At 35.4% G+C, this 17,500-nt stretch overlaps 1 protein-coding gene across 3 annotated transcripts in view; it reads right to left on the reverse strand.

Annotated features, from left to right (window-relative positions):
- LOC145242127 (synaptic vesicular amine transporter-like) overlaps window positions 1-17,500 on the reverse strand; it is an 802,797-nt gene that overhangs the window by 515,399 nt on the left and 269,898 nt on the right. For all 3 annotated transcript variants that reach the window (XM_080105051.1, XM_080105049.1, XM_080105050.1), the window contains exon 3: window positions 8,900-8,938. The gene's annotated coding sequence lies outside the window, so the exon portion shown is untranslated. The remainder of the gene's footprint in view (window positions 1-8,899; window positions 8,939-17,500) is intronic.

The raw sequence follows: 17,500 nt of genomic DNA on the forward strand, positions 1-17,500 counted from the left end.
TTCTCAACGTAAGTGTCATTTTCACAACATTTAGATCGATGATCTCCTGCATGTGCATCTTGCGAACAATTTTATTTTTTGATTCGGCACTGAGGATTGAACCTGTAACAGTTCAACTTTCACAGCTGAATTTATCAGGTCCTCTATCAATGTGGTATACATGCAAAAATACAATTGCGAATTACTTATCGCTTCTGACCCAGTCATGGCTGACGGAACGAGAGATTGCTACCCCGTATATTAAATAAAGGGTTCAATTCGAAATACCGTGCAGATTCCAGAGTTCGAAGTCTTGATTCCTTAGTTCTACAAAATATACTTGAGGAAGGATCAAGTTACATCGAATAAAACGTCATGCAAATGAACTCAAGACGAGGACCTTACTCCATCCGAATAATCCAAATAATACGATATATATATATATATATATATGTATATATATATATATATATATATATATATATATATATATAAGTTTCGTATTTGAATTATATCATAGAAAGTAGAAAGCCAATTAACGATGCCTGTTTTTTTTTTTCTCTAAAATAAATTATTTATATATCTTAAAGAATAAACAAATTTTTAACATCAAAAGTCTACATCGGGTTACAATTTCTTGTCTTTTCTTTTCTTTTTTGTAAATCATCTTTTACGTCGGATATATAAATCCCTTGTGGATATGTTGAGGTGTTACTGATGATTGGTTTTAAATGTCCTGTCATGGCCCACACGTGATTGCGTGTTATGTGTCTTTTCAAGTGGTATTACTTTTCTTATTAACACATAACATGCAGCCACGCAGACAAATAGAAATTACGTCGAGTTCTAAAGACAAATAGAAATTACGTCGAGTTCTAAAGACAAATAGAAATTACGTCGAGTTCTAAAGACAAATAGAAATTACGTCGAGTTCTAAAGACAAATAGAAATTACGTCGAGTTCTAAAGACAAATAGAAATTACGTCGAGTTATAAAGACAAATAGAAATTACGTCGAGTTATAAAGATAAATAGAAATTACGTCGAGTTATAAAGACAAATAGAAATTACGGCGAGTTATAAAGACAAATAGAAATTACGGCGAGTTATACAGACAAATAGAAATTACGGCGAGTTATAAAGACAAATAGAAATTACGTCGAGTTCTAAAGACAAATAGAAATTACGTCGAGTTATAAAGACAAATAGAAATTACGTCGAGTTATAAAGACAAATAGAAATTACGTCGGGTTATAAAGACAAATAGAAATTACGTCGAGTTATAAAGACAAATAGAAATTACGTCGAGTTCTAAAGACAAATAGAAATTACGTCAAGTTATAAAGACAAATAGAAATTACGTCGAGTTATAAAGACAAATAGAAATTACGTCGAGTTATAAAGACAAATAGAAATTACGTCGAGTTATACAGACAAATAGAAATTACGTCGAGTTATACAGACAAATAGAAATTACGTCGAGTTCTAAAGACAAATAGAAATTACGTCGAGTTATAAAGACAAATAGAAATTACGCCGAGTTATAAAGACAAATAGAAATTACGTCAAGTTATAAAGACAAATAGAAATTACGTCGAGTTCTAAAGACAAATAGAAATATCGACGAGTTATAAAGACAAATAGAAATATCGTCGAGTTATAAAGACAAATAGAAATATCGTCGAGTTATAAAGACAAATAGAAATTACGTCAAGTTCTAAAGACAAATAGAAATTACGTCGAGTTTTAAAGACAAATAGAAATTACGTCGAGTTCTAAAGACAAATGGAAATTACGTCGAGTTATAAAGACAAATAGAAATTACGTCAAGTTATAAAGACAAATAGAAATTACGCCGAGTTATAAAGACAAATAGAAATTACGTCGAGTTCTAAAGACAAATAGAAATTACGTCGAGTTCTAAAGACAAATAGAAATTACGTCGAGTTATAAAGACAAATAGAAATTACGTCGAGTTATAAAGACAAATAGAAATAATGCTTAGTTTCGAGGCAAATATACATTACGATTAGTTACTTGAGTTGTCAAGAACAAATCGTGTCGTTAAAAGGAGAAATTTAATCCTTATGTAACGCCTATATCTTTAAGTATGAATGTGTAGCTTAAAGTAAGACGGGCATTTTCTTATATATATATATATATATATATATATATATATATATATATATATATATATCAAATATATATATATATATATATATATATATATATATATCTCAAATGTTCTGTGTCTGGCCTATATTTAATATTATCTTCAACCTGACTTGCATTTAATTGGCTTCCCTATCGATTCATCCAGAGATTTATCGGCAAATCAAAAAGAAAAAAAATGACATCAACATGAAAACTGTGCAGATAAGCAAGTTGATAGATGAAAACGAGGCAGAGCTGAGAATTGAACAACTGCAACGAAAGAATGTAGAGAGGGGGAAGGGAAGGGAGGAAGGAGAAAGAAATATGAAAGAATTGAAAAGAAAGAACTTCGTCAGAGCAGGTGTTTTTCATTGACGAACTGCACCGCATAGACACATGTCGGAAAACCTCACCGTTCGAAAATCATAGAGCTTCCAACATTTTATGCGCATATTTTTTCGATTTTTTTCCGAAGGACGTATAGATATACATGATTCATCTCTATCTCTACTATTATATAAAAGTCACTTTGTGTGCGTGTGTGTGTGCGTGTGTGTGTGTGCGTGAATGAGTTCCTTCCTCATAAGTTCCGAAACGGCTGAGCCTATCTTTTGCAAATTTCACTCAAAGCTAATGTATATATCTGGCAACGTCCTTAGATATGTTTTGCACAGAAATTCATACGATACGTATCGAAAATCGAAAAAATTCGAGCTTAAAATAGTTTTTGTCTTTTATAGATAAGAATAATTTTTACAAGGGAATATTTTACATTACACCGGCCAAAGTAGATAATAAAATTTCAGCAAATCATTTCTTCTTAAAAAAAACAGAATTGTTATAATCTGGAGATATGCTTAGTGGTAAAGCATCGACTACTGATCGAATCATACCCTCAGCATTTTATTTTAATTCTTTCTTATGAATGAGTTCCATTTACGATAAAAACAGAGGTAGCATTTAAAAATCGCCGCAAATCATTTCTTCGTTTACATATTTTAAAATTAAACATTAATCAGAAGTAACTTTTCCAGGATATTCATCATCAAGTCCAAATATCAGCTCACATGACATTGCAAACAAACACAGACAGGATTTGATGGACACCATTATCATTATTATTTATTTATGTGTTTGCGAATTAGTCCCCCTGGCAAAATATTTCTCGCAGTATATAATAATAAACAGAGGATTGATTCTATAATACATACATACGCCATTTGATTGAATTAAAATGTCATATTTAAGCTTTAAGCGTATTGCACCACCGGGCAACGCTGGGCTGCCAGCTAGTATATATATATATATATATATATATATATATATATATATATATATATATATATGTGTGTGTCTATGGGGATAGACTACACAATATATCATGAAAATGAATATTGCGAAGACAGAATATATGAAAAATAGAAAGGTTAAAATTTTAAATAGCACAGACGGCTGTACGCAAATACCGAGCCATGAGCAAAATTATGTCACGGTAAGGATAAAGAAGATTATAAAAACGTTCAAGAAGACGATCACGTCAGAGACGTAGATGATGTTCGAGAAGACGATCACGTGAGAGGGAGACGCCACAGCGTTAACGAGAAGTCACGCGTAGCGGGTTAAGGAGGTAATAAATGTCGTTGTTTAAAAACAGTGCTTGAAGCTGCTTGCTGTTCTTTGTCTACTTTGCGACTGAGGCTACAATGCGTTGGGTAACGTTACAAACAAGCATAGGAAGAAATAAAAATCAAACGAGGAATTTCAGCGGTTTCGTTCGAAACAGCGAACATCTTGAGGCAAAAGTGAAGATTTGAGATTTACTGAACAGACGGCAGAAGATTCGAATCGGATGTTTTTTTGGCGCGTGCTTAACTCTTCGAATATGTGACAAAATACATTAAGAAAATGAAAAGAAAAAGAGAAAAATTGAAAACCTGAATAAACAACAGTAAAATAGTACTTAATAGGGGTCGGGGTTGAGAACGCAGTAGTGGGGTGTATTGCATTGGTTGAATGCGATTTTTGCCCAACGTTCGGTTAAAATATAAGAGTCAAACCTAAGGTGTACGTTATATACGGAAATATGCGGAAACACAGTGGTAAAATAATAGTATTTATTAATATAAGTATGGAAGCCTTAAGGCATGATGGGAACTAAGAGTGCACGTATTTTTACTATTATATGAAAGGAACTTGTGTGTGTGTGTGCGAGAGAGAGAGAGAGAGAGAGAGAGAGAGAGTTTGCCTTTTATAGACTCCACAACGGCTGGGCCGATTTTTATGAATAATCATACAAATGTACTTTATGTATCTAGCATTGTTCTTAGATAGTTTTTTTTTTTTTTTAAATAGGAATGCCTTCGATAAGTATCGATAATAGATAATCGAAAAGTCCGATGAAAAAAGAAACAGAAAATGTTGACCAAAGCAAACATCTTATGCAGTCTGATCTAAAGAATGTGATTTGGGAGATCATTGATGAAGATCAGGAAGAGAACTTGGCCCAAAATGGAAGACTAAGGAATGCTAGCGTTCATGCTATGAGCTTCGAACCTCTGCCCATCAACGACTACTCTAATAACCCTATCAGAGAGAAAGAGTTTAATAACGGAGGAGACATTTCCAGCTGAAAATTCTGTAGCTGAAAATCGTTTTTAATCATTTAAATTCCTTCGTAAAAATTATTGCAATAATTATATCAGCCCCTTTAAGAAACTCGGTTCTTATTGTTAAGCACTTTAAAGTTAAAATAGAAGGTTGGTCACCTAAGCTCGCATGCATAGATCATGGAGTTATAATCATTAGGTCACTACGGCCGGATGTTAAGACCTTTAAAAAGAAAATATTAAAATTTCAGTGATATTTCTCGCGGTTCAGATTGGCCGTAAGGTTTGTTCCTTGCTAATCGAGTCGGAGATGGCTTCGTGGCCAGGATCGAATCTCCTGACCGGTAATAATCGTGTCACCATGCACTGATGTTTCCCGAAAGGATGAAATACTAGTGTCTGTAGGTATTAAAAAAATATTATTGTAATAATTATATATACATACTAGCATTTCAGCCCGGCGTTGCCCGGGTGTTTGGAGGTGTATGTTGAGCAAAAAAAAACAAAAAACAGCGGTCAATGTTTTTAACTTTGACCCCTATTATGACCCCTTAACATTTATTGTTTTGGGCTTAAATCAAATTATTAAGTTAGATCCATGTCCAAGGAACCTATATCTAAAATTTCAAATGTTTAGACTCAAAATTGTTGGAGGAGTTTGGTAGAGTTCTCAAAGGTCAAATCGTTGAACTTTGACTCCTTAACAGCCACATTTTTGGCCGAAAATCGATCACATCGATTTTCCCAAATCTCAATACCCTGTATATCAAATTTCGAGTCTGTAGACTAAAAATTAAAAAAAAAGTTATTGAGTAAGGAAATGCACACAGACAGACACACAGACACGTTCACTTATATATATATATATATATATATATATATATATATATATATATATATATATATATATATATATACTAGGGTTGTCCCAAATATAAAATTTCCTATTTTAACTTTAATAGTTGAAGAGCTACGAAGACGGGACTAGTATCATTAAAATGAATGACCTTCTGTGCCCCGGAATTTTATTTTCTTACACGGTCACCACCATTCTCAATGCACATTTGCCAGCGATGAACGATGGCTGTGCATGGGCGTCCAGAGCGCGCTTTGTCGTGCGAGGGTAGTTTTAAAAGTAAGTCTCCTATTTTTTTAAATTTAAAATGTAAAAGAGCTACGAAGACAGCAGTGGTACCATTAAAACGAGCGACCTTTTGTGCTCCAAAATGTATTCTTCTGCGCAGTCACTACCATTCTCAATGAACTTTTGCCAGGAATTCAATCACGAATCTAAGCTTTTGACGCAGGTCCATGACAGGGTTTGCTTTCTTAGAGTCTTACACCATCAATATCTGCAATAGAGAGATGAAACTTTCAAGTCTTGAATGCATAATTTAAGGAAGCTATTTGCAAATACGTCTGATATATTCGAGCGGCAAAAAATAGGAGGCATTACTTTTGGAACGCACCTCGTGCGTATATATTCTCTATTGCTCAACCAGACTAAAGCCCCTCTCTAATAAATTTAAAGTACCATAATTATCTTATAATCTCCTAGACAACCTTTCTCCCCCCCTCTAATATATTCAACCTATAAAAATTTCGCAAATATACCTATTGCTAGACGTCACATCCTTATCTTGTTACCTAGCATCTCCCCTCCTCTTCTGATGAGACGCATTAGGCTTCGAAATACCTGACATAAAGAGCTTTCATGCCTCCACACACTGTATTACATTCCTTTGTTTCAAATTGATCAGTGAATCTATATTCACTAGTGTTTATTTTTCTATTATCAATATATTTTCCTCGTGTGTATGAGACTACTTCATTTAATCACATAAATTAATATACGAAGGTATAATTTTATGCGTAAATTTTCAGTATTTACTTCAACAGTGTTCAATACATAGGTAGAGCTAGGTAGTAAGTTGTGAAAAGGCTTATGACGAATTCTTACGAGAATGAAACGCGGAATATTTTGTGTAGCTTAATTGCCATATATATTTTCATAACTTTATATATATATACTAGCACCTCCTCTCCTCTTCTGATGAGAAGCATTAGGCTTCGAAAGAGATTTCATAACTTCTACACACTGTAATCCCTTGTTTTAAATTGATCAACAAATCTTTATCCACCAGCATATATTTTTCTATTATCAATACATTTCCCCTTGCGTGTATTATATATATATATATATATATTATATTCTGTCTGTCTGTCTTCATATTTTCAAACTCTATCTCTTCCGAAACTAAAAGTCGCATAGCGCCGCTAGGAGCCTCAAATAATTGGAGTTTTTACGGGCCGTTACTTTATGGATTAAAATAATTTTTAAAGGGTCAAAATTGAAAAAAAATCGTTATATATTTTGTATATTCATCTTCATTTGTAATTTTTAATGAGTTCATATGCGTGTCACGTTAGTATATTATTAACGTCACCACCTTCAAATGCTACAATTTTTCTTTCGGTTTCGATTCGAGCTGATGGCAACAAAATACTTCTTTTTTAATTTTGAAATCACAACTCCATAATATATATACGAAATCTGGACAAATTAAAATATCATATTTAAGTGAATCTGCTAGTATATATATATATATATATATATATATATATATATATATATATATATATATATATATATATGTATATATATATATATACATGATATACACACTATAGTTTCCTTCCTTTTCATTTTCGTATTGTCTATGATCGGTTTCTTTTTTTGCATTTTTCCTTTTAATATCCTGAAGATGTCCTCTGCAATAGGGACGAACCGTTGATCATTTCATAAATTCATTCGGTTTTTCTTTTTTCAAAACATATATATATATATATATATATATATATATATATATATATATATATATATATATATATATATATAGCAATTATAGACAAGACACAGCTATATTTTGGTATATATTTATTTATTTGTCAATGTAATAATGAAACACAGTAATTAAGGGATGTTTTATATTTTCTTTGTACTTAGATATTTCGAAACCTACTGGTTCTCATCAGAAGACGGGTTAGGTTGCAAACATTTCAACGTGGCATCTAGTTAAGGGGGTAATTGGAGGGATATTAATATATCTGGTATATGGTGGGTGATGGGCGAGGAATCAGTGAGGCATCTGGGGGTGTTGAACTAATGCAGGAGAGTTTTAGTTGGCTGGAGCCTTGCGAGAGATTAGGAGCTCTTAGGAATAGAAGTTCAGAATATAATATGGGAGCGGGTGGTGACAATGTATAAAGCATAAAATGAGAGGGTTGGATAACGAGGTAATAAACAGGGAATATATATATATATAAAGAGAGAGAGAGATGTGTGTGTGTATATATATATATATATATATATATTTATATATATATAAAGAGAGAGAGAGAGAAAGAGAGAGAGACAGAGAGAGATGCGTGTGAGTGTGTATACATATATATATATATATGATTGCAACGTCTTGTCAGACGCGTTCCACTCCCTCAGACATTTAAAATCCATGAGCCCAAATGTCTGAGGGAGTATCTATACAAATATGATGTTACAGAGTCTTAGCTTTGTACGACAGCTAAGTCTCTCTCTCGGTTCAAAATGCTGAGATCCAGCAACAAGCAAGAGCAAGATAGCCAGCAACAAATTAAACTGCAGACCAGCTTAATGCGGGTACTGGTCTTCTGCTTTATGGTTTTTTAAATCAGAGATTTGCTTCTCCTAGAAAGGTTGCCTTCACCACGGCTTACGGGAGCCCTCTCTACCCCAATACACATATACACACACACACAAATATACACGATATAGATATATATAGATAGATAGATACATATGTGTGTGAGTGTGTATATATATATATATATATATATATATATATATATATAGAGAGAGAGAGAGAGAGAGAGAGAGAGAGGAAGATATATATGTGTGTGTGTGTGTGTGTGTGTGTGTGTGTGTGTGTGTGTGTGTGTGTGTGTGTGTGTGTGTGGAGAGAGATTCTACGTGCCAGCAAACCTACCTTTAATATATTGGTGATGCAAATAAAACTATTTCCCGTTTATTCCTTTTCTAAAAATACTTACATAAAATGCTGTTTATTTGTATGAAATAAAACTGAATTTAAAAATCCAAAATTCGTTCCAGTACAGAACACATACCTTTGATCTTAGACACTGCACACGCGTGTTACAGGTTCACTGTAAGAAGAAAAAGAATATAAAAATTAGGAATTTTTTTATATATTGCATAGGGAAACGCAAATGAAATTTTAAAGAAAAAAAAAAGATATATTATTTCCCTCGAATTGATTAAGGTGACTGAAATAGGATTCGGCCGATGAAGTACCAGAGAGAGAAAAGACAATACACTCGACACAACTGACAACATTACGAGCAACGAAGAACACAAGTGTAACATAGCGCGGATAACAAGTGACGTCACCGGTGGGAGGGAATAAGGACTATAAAAAGCGAGAAAGACAAAGATCTCGTAAGAGACGAGATAACAATCAAGATCTCGTGAGAGACATCGATAACGTTCGCGATCACTTGTGAGGAGTAAAGGGCGCTCGAGAAGGAAATCATGTGGGTGACGCCACGGCTGTAGCAACAAAGAAATAACTGGTGTTGTTAAAAAGAAAAAAGCGGGCTGGAGTTTTTTCCTTTTTTTTTATCTTATGACTTTTGCGACTGAAACCGCACAACGTGTGTTGGTAAGCGAACAACGTCACACAACAATCAATAGTCGACTGTTCTCGCACAACCGCAAAGCTTTCCCATTTAACTCAATATTTATTTTCAATTAATCTAATATATAAACGGCTATATGTCTGTCTGTCTGTCAGCCAGTCTCCATATTTTCAAACTCTATCTCCCTCGAAATTAAAAGTTGCAGAGCGGCGCTAGGGGCCTCAAATGATTTGATTTTTTTTTTACGGGCCGTTCTTTTATGGGTCTTTAGCCGGTTGAAATTGTTTTTAAGGGCCCCAAAAAATGGGTCAAAATTGAAAAGATCGTTAAACATTTTTTACATTCATTTTAGTTTATTTTTAATCGGTTTATATGCATGTCACGTTGGTACAGAGGTAACATCACCAGCTTTGAATGCTACAGTTTCGGTTTCGATTCTAGCTGATGGCACCTAAATACTGTTTATTTTTATAAACTTTTGAAATCACGACTCTATAATAATATATATGAAATCTGGACATATTAAAATATCACATTTAAGCGTATTTTAATACCCGGCCAAAACCGGGCGCCTCCCCACCCCCGCTAATTTTATATAAATATTTTTAAATGCGATACCAATCCAAAAAGGAGGTAGAGGAAAAGGCAGAGCAATAGTAACTATTGCTAACAATAATTTGGGGGTTAAGAAAATTAATTTCAGATGTTGCACCTAGCTTTTTACGTTAAATAAACATACACTATTTTTGTTAATATCTATTAAATGTTATGCTTCAAAATAGTTGTACAAAACTGTATCGTTCGGTCGCTCCGAAGCACATCATCAACGTTGTTTTCTGTCTGATATCATCAAAGTCTTCGAGCTTTTGCAAAATTGGAATTCCTCCACACTGGCACCCAAGCAAAAATCATCAAATAGCGGCTTGCGACCCGGTGGCAGACGACAAAAGTCGTGCGACACTCTAACGGAAAAATAGAAATGCCTTGAAAATTTTGCATGCACCAAACGACTCATCCAAGCGCGCAGGCAACTTATTATTCTTTTACATAAACTATGGTAGCCTCTAACCGATATTGTGTTGTTGTTGTTTTCGTTTTCTTACGAGGTGATTTTTTTATGTACTAATGGTTCATTGCTTACCAAGGCTAAAAGCTACTCGAGCATAAGGGTTAGTTAAATTGCATGTTGAGGGACAGAAAAGTGCTATAAAATCATGAGAACAAGGTTTCATTAACCCTCTAAACGCGGTTGCTGCAAAATTGCGAGAAGTGTACCGCTTTTTTATCATTCAATTCTAGCTGGGGATGGGGCTTCCTACCGGATGCCAGACATTCACATACTATCTTATACACTCCAACCGAGAGATCTATTTAAGATTTTAACTTTCTCTTAAGGTTTAATTGTTTGTATTTCCTTTGTACTTGGTTCACCGAGTATGTTTGCCAGGTAGTTTTCGAAATTTTCCTAAGATTCCAGTTTCAAGTTTAATTTCATGTCGTAAATAAGACATTGGTATTTCGTTATCTTTTTTCTTTGAGCCCTTCTTAATCCAGCATCATTGGGGACAATAACTTCCCCTAGGGTTGCTGCTTTCTCCTTTTTGTCCAACATCACTATATCAGGTATTATAGCTTATTTTTCTATGAACGTAGCTGTAGGAATTAGCATAGTCATAGCGGGTGGCGTATGACTTATTTCCAACTGTTCTTTCTCCATCACCTTTAATAGAAGACGAGACCACATGAGAAACTGGTTTTATTTGCAATATAAGAAACAACAGCGCAAATGTACACAAAACCAGCAACTGACAAATAAATACCTGCATGAGATAATAAGAATTCTCAAACGGTGGATTGTCAACCTCATTATAAATTCAAGATATGTAAATGAGTCAAACCTTACGATTCAGTCTTATAGTCCCACTTATATATTACAAATGTCATAGACATCGTTTGAGCATACAATGAAAGATTAAGCTGACAGATTTATTTTAAAAAAATAGGTGTAAAAAATTATTTTTCCTACAAATAAAATTTCAACACTCCGAGGATTCACTATGATGACGTCTCTACAAATATTTGTCGCTATTGGACGTGGAAAACGACATTGTTGAAGTTTGAAGAGGAAAATGTATGCGAATACGTGTTCTTGGAAAGAAACTATGTTCATGGAAGTTCTTTTTAATTTTAAGGTACGCCGAGAAAGAAAATAAAAGTTCTTTGCAGTGTTAGTAGCAAGACGGGTTCCTGCTGAAAACGTGTTATTTACTTCTTTCCCACCGTAGAAAGATGTGACACAAGGTCGAAAGATAGGGGAGGGAGCATGCCAGCGCCCCTGAAGAAGGGGCACTCTAGCATATTAAAAATTGCTCAGGCAACTCCATCGGCATTTTCCGGTAGGAGAGCCTCAGGCAGTAAGTAATAAACTTATTCTACTCAAAAGCCGGGAGGCAACAACCTGGCAGGGTGGACCTCTTTGAACCGCATAAAACACCATCCGTTCTTCAGTCAACAAGGAACGTGCCATTTCAAAAAGGATTTATGCTTTGCTGGCTTTGAAGTTGAGATAATTCCCGACTGATTTTTTGTTAAGGTTTTCATGGTGATGTAAATAGATCATATTTACTTTTCTTCGTTTTTTTTAAATATTATTTTTGATCTCATTTTGACGAAGGGGTACAGCTATTTAGAAGTAGATGCGTTTCAAACCGCCTCTCAATCATTTTTGTTTAAAAGAGCTCAAATATTACCATCCATTCAACTACAGAATGAAGGTTGTTCTCTAGGATTTCTGCCATTACCTTGGATATATGTACATTCGCTTTCCGCCATGTCTATTATAGAGCGTGGTGTCATCAACAAATATACCCAATGCAGATTCAATTTTATCAGTGAGGTCATTTATGAATATCAGGAATAATAAAGGCTCAAATATCGACCTGCATTAATATCATGTTGCTTAGACGCACGGTCATCGACGGGAAACTGGATTTTTATTTTCAAATATTGTTTTGGCCTCGTTTTGGTGAAGGTTCACAACTATTTAAAAGTCGGTGGGGGTTCAAAACCGACTCGCAATCGTTTTTGAGAAGAGCTTACTGTCGTTTGTGACTCGACAGGTGCAGCGAAACAGAAAAGGTGCAAAGAATGAACGTGCAACTTATAATAAAAGAAATTAAACAAGTTAGTGATGGGGGTCGGTGGAAGGTACGGGCAAAGCTAGTAAGGGGAAGTAAAAATATTCAAATGCTCTGTGCGCATGCTCAGAGATAAACAAAAGTTATATGCGAACGGAAGAACCAGTTCCTAAAAACAAACAAAAAAAGGGAAGGGGGAAGGGAAGGAAATAGCAGGTGGTTCGTTTAAAAGAAAAGAAATAAAATAAATAAATAAATAAACGCTAAATTAGAACAAAAGAATTTGAAGACATGCGATAGTGTAGGGAGCAGTCGTTATAGAAAGAGAATGACGAAGATTAAGAGGACGAGGGTGGATCGGGGGGGGGGTATAAAGACGAAGACGAAATAGGGTAAAAGGAGAGTTTGTACTTCGGGCTATGATCAAAGCGGGGTTTCTGTTAGATCTTTGGTCAAAAGGAGAAAATATTTCTACGCTGAGGCATTTATTATTATTATTATTATTATTATTATTATTAGTATTAGTATTATTATTATATTATTATTATTATTATTATTAGTATTATTATTATTAGTAGTAGTAGTAGTAGTAGTATTATATTATTATTATATTATTATTATTAGTAATAGTATTATTATTATATTATCGCAACAGTTGTTTACCATTTGAAGTCTAACCAGTACACGTTGGTGAGTTCTGTCCTCAAATTATTAGTATGAGTATTATTATTATTATATTATCGCAACAGTTGTTTACCATTTGAAATCTAACCAGTACACGTTGGTGAGTTCTGTCCTCAATTCTTCCCATGTGACACAAATCGGAAGTCGCAGTGAGCCACAAGTTGTTGGCATCGACAAGAAAGCTTCAATAAATAGTTCATATTTCATTCATACGCTGAAAATAACCCATGGGTGCTGCAGTCATATACGAATGCGTCGTAGTAATGCCATAAACAATTTCACCTCAAAGAAACAAAAGGTGCGCTCTCTCTACTACCAGCGCGTGAAAAGGACACAAGAGGTGTGACGTGTTTTCTAGAGAAGGAAAAGATAAGCACTTTCAGAGCAGCTTGTTTGAAACCTTCCCAAATCAGTGGAGAATCCGACTTCGATTCAGCTGTGCATACATTCCCTCTGGTAACGGTACCATCGAGCGATGTCACAGAACTGTAAAACGGATCGCTGCCAGAAAACGGTGTATTATACCCTAAGCTGATTTTCGTGACCGTGTGTCGAAAATGTTCAATCGCACGCTGATTAGATATATGGAGAGAAATTTAATATTCAAACATTTATTTTAATTAAAATATTTTTTTAAAAAAAGTGTTTTTACGTGCATAAAAATTATAAATGGACACATGTTTTGGGGTATCACTCGTCATCAGCATGTGCGTAGATAACTTTTATGCAGGTAAACGTCATGCCAAAAGGAGGCTGTGTCCTCTGCTACAGCACCCGATGTATCGGTATTGCACATGGCTTAAAGGAATCAATAGAAAATCAGCACCGGCGCACAATAAACAGCAGACTGTCTTCAAAACGGGTGACCCAGTGTGGGTAAAGGCTCCACATGGACGATGTATCACTGAGTATGGAGTGGAACACATGACTGGAATCACTAGGGTTATGACAACAGCATATTCTTTTTATTGTTTTGACTCTCGAGTGTGTATCCCTTGATATCTTATATGCTTTTATATAGAGTGATGTGGTTCTCTGTTGATTAACTGTGTTTTACTGTGTCGGATATATACTCGAGAGTCAAAACAATGAAAAGAATATGCTGTTGTCATAGCTCTAGTAATTACTAGTACACAAAACATAGCAGTCGACGGAATGCTACGCTATGTGAAAGACTTGCCACCCATAATGGGACCAGGTCCACTGACTGTTCTGACATGTCTTCAGAGAATGCGAGTGAACATTTGTGACAATTGTAGAAATTTCAGGTGACCAGCCACCCAGCATAAATGCAGGTGATTCCTCTTCCGATAACACTAATGCAGACCCAGTAACTGTACCGTCATGAAGAAGACAACCACCCAGAATGTTTCATATTCGATCATAATACCAAGGAGGGGGGTGTAGTAGTAATACCATAAACAAATCTCAACTCAAAGAAACAAAAAGGTGTGCCCTCTCTGCTACCGACACGTGAAAACCAGAAACAGAAGACGCAAGAGGTGTGGCGTGGTTTATATAGAAGGTCGAGATTATTAACGTGAAGTGGCTGGATTTAATGAACGATAAAGGGGGCTAAACTCAGAAGGAAAACAACAGTATTTTACTTCCGGTACTTGTACTGGGCAGGTCACTGAAGTGTCGTGTGTGCACAGATGCTGCACTCAAATTAATTGTTCTCAGTCAATGGAGGGGGAAACCTTTCTATACTGAGGTAATTCTATTTTTGCAGAATCCCCTTTTGAGGGGAGCTGGTTATCTCCCACATCAAACCGACCTTGTGTCACATTTTGTTTCGTGGGAAACAAATAAATAACCAGTATTTTACTTATGCTTGATCAGTAAACATCTATCAGTATATAACCGCATGCGTATGAAAAAGCGGTGATCGAGAAAAACAATCCTACTTGCAAAGAGTTCCGGTGCTGTAAACTATAATTTTACAAACATTACAGAACTTTCAATCATGCAAATTCGTTATTGTATTTTAGCTCTAAACATGAAAGTTTAAATATTTGAAAACTACCGAACGGTGTCTATTAGCATGGCCAAAGTTAATTTTATACAACCGCATATAAGCTGACTTTCGTGACCGTGTGTCGAAAATGTTCCATTACGGGTTGTTTATATATAGAGAGAGAAATTTAATATTCAAGCATTTATTTTCTTTAAATATTTAAAAAATATTTTTACGTGCAAATGGACACATTTTGGTTGTTTTAAGACAGCTTCAAAAGAAGACACTAATTAAGAGACAACTTCAAAATTTTTGCTTATTTCGACTATAGCTCGGAAACAGAAGATGTGTAAACAATAAAAAAGTTGTATGGTATTATGAGTATAGTGGAGAAGTACCCAGTAGTGATCCTCATTTCATCCAGAGCAACATCATGTCTTCCTGCTAGTATTAGATGAGCTAAAAAAATCTTTATAATGTACGTACTTGTCACTGCATGAAAATGTCATATTCCAAAAATTACGTAAATCGATCAAGTATTTTTTTTTTATTTAAGAAAATCAAATATTATCGGACGTATTATCGAAGTTTCGCCATTCCGCCATCTTGTTTGACATATCTGCATGCTGTTAGTTTTGTTTCTCTTCCAAATTTATCTGGATTAACCATTCCTTATTTAAAAATAAACGTCAATCCTTCACTCTAACCCTAAGTTTATGTGGACATTAACTTATTCTCAAATTGTGCACTTTTTAAATCGAGATATAAAGAACGTTTGTCTGAAGATTCAAGCAATGAGCCTGTCGTATATTAGTAACCACTTTCCAGCAGAAGAGATGTTTTGAGCTTGTCTTTCCTCTATCGTTATTTTTGGCAAGTCCTCGTCTGAGCTCTAATCTATGGCCCCAATCTTTCAAAAACAAAAAAAAAGAACACTCGTCTAGCCAAAGCCACTATCAATAATTTCCCTCACTCTTTATCTGTGTCTAAACCTAAACGTGTATTCCATAAACAAAGCTTCTTTCCACAAACTGCTCGCCCGTGGAACTCTGTTCCGTCGGTCTGCTTTCCAACTGACTACAATATTGTCATCTTCAAGTTCTTATTGAACCGCCCTCGTAAATAATCTAAGTATACCAAATTTCCACTACTAACGATTATCGCGATATTGTCCCAACAACTACCGTACACAAATTAACCCTTATCCTCTACTGGCCCCCGGGCCTTGATAAGTGGTGAACTCTTTGTAAAAAAAAAAACATGCAAAGTGAATGATCGTAATAATGTTAAATAGTGAGGGTGTATGGTTGCTAGTATTCTTCATATGATTTTAGACTCGTGAGCCAACACTGACATGTACACGCGGGGAGGGGACAGGAGTCATCGGATTAGCGAGTGCTTTAAATGGTCTTTTTGATCCTAAAGTGCACTAAAAATAGACATGACGCCACATGTGTAAAAACAGTAATTTAGTGTTTTCAAACATTTCCTCAGACTACATAAGGGGACAACAGAGTAAAAAGAAAGGAAATACTGTGCAGAAATAATGAGCGGAGTGAAAAAGTACATTTTTTTTTATTGCATTTTCACCCCAAACAAAAGCAAATTGCCACTTTGTTGTAGGGGGCTACTATCAGGGGCAGCAACTACTGGGGCACTATGTAGGGATTTGGGCAGCAATATGTCGGTTCACGTTGCACTTGAACTTCTGCATGTCAGTACAGTTAGGGAAGCAGGAACCTGAAATGGAATTCCAGAGTCTAGCGGTTCTGGGGAAGAAACTACTGGAGTAGAAAGATCTTTTACATCTAGGGATCTCTACTGTGTGGGGGTAGCTGCCTGTCGGGTTTGTCGAGGGTGTCTACGCCGTGGGGGCACAAGTGTCTGCAGTTCGTCAGAGCATTCACCATTAAAATACTTGTAGAACAAGCAGAGGGATGCAACGTTTCGTCGATGGGAAAGAGGCTGAAGCTTAGATGCCAGTTCAGGGCCTATCAGATTGGCCACTCTCTTTTGAACCTTGTCTAGGAACAAGAGACTAGTAGCAGATGCACCAGCCCAAATGTGACACCAATACTCCATACATGGGCGAATGGTAGCCTTATAGAGGTACAGGATACTTTCAGGTGTCAGTAGTTTTCTAGCACGGTAGAGAGAGCCTACCTTTTTCGCAGCGGCCCTGGCAATGTTTTCAATATAATTGTTCCAGCTCATGTTTCCTGTGAACGTTAGGCCAAGCAGTTTGAAAGATGTACTCTCAGACAGGGAGTCACTGGCCATTGCTATTGGTGG

This window comes from Euprymna scolopes, chromosome 21 (genome assembly GCF_053919585.1).
Source record: "Euprymna scolopes isolate OS-2025 chromosome 21, ASM5391958v1, whole genome shotgun sequence".
NCBI classification, from domain to species: domain Eukaryota; kingdom Metazoa; phylum Mollusca; class Cephalopoda; order Sepiida; family Sepiolidae; genus Euprymna; species Euprymna scolopes.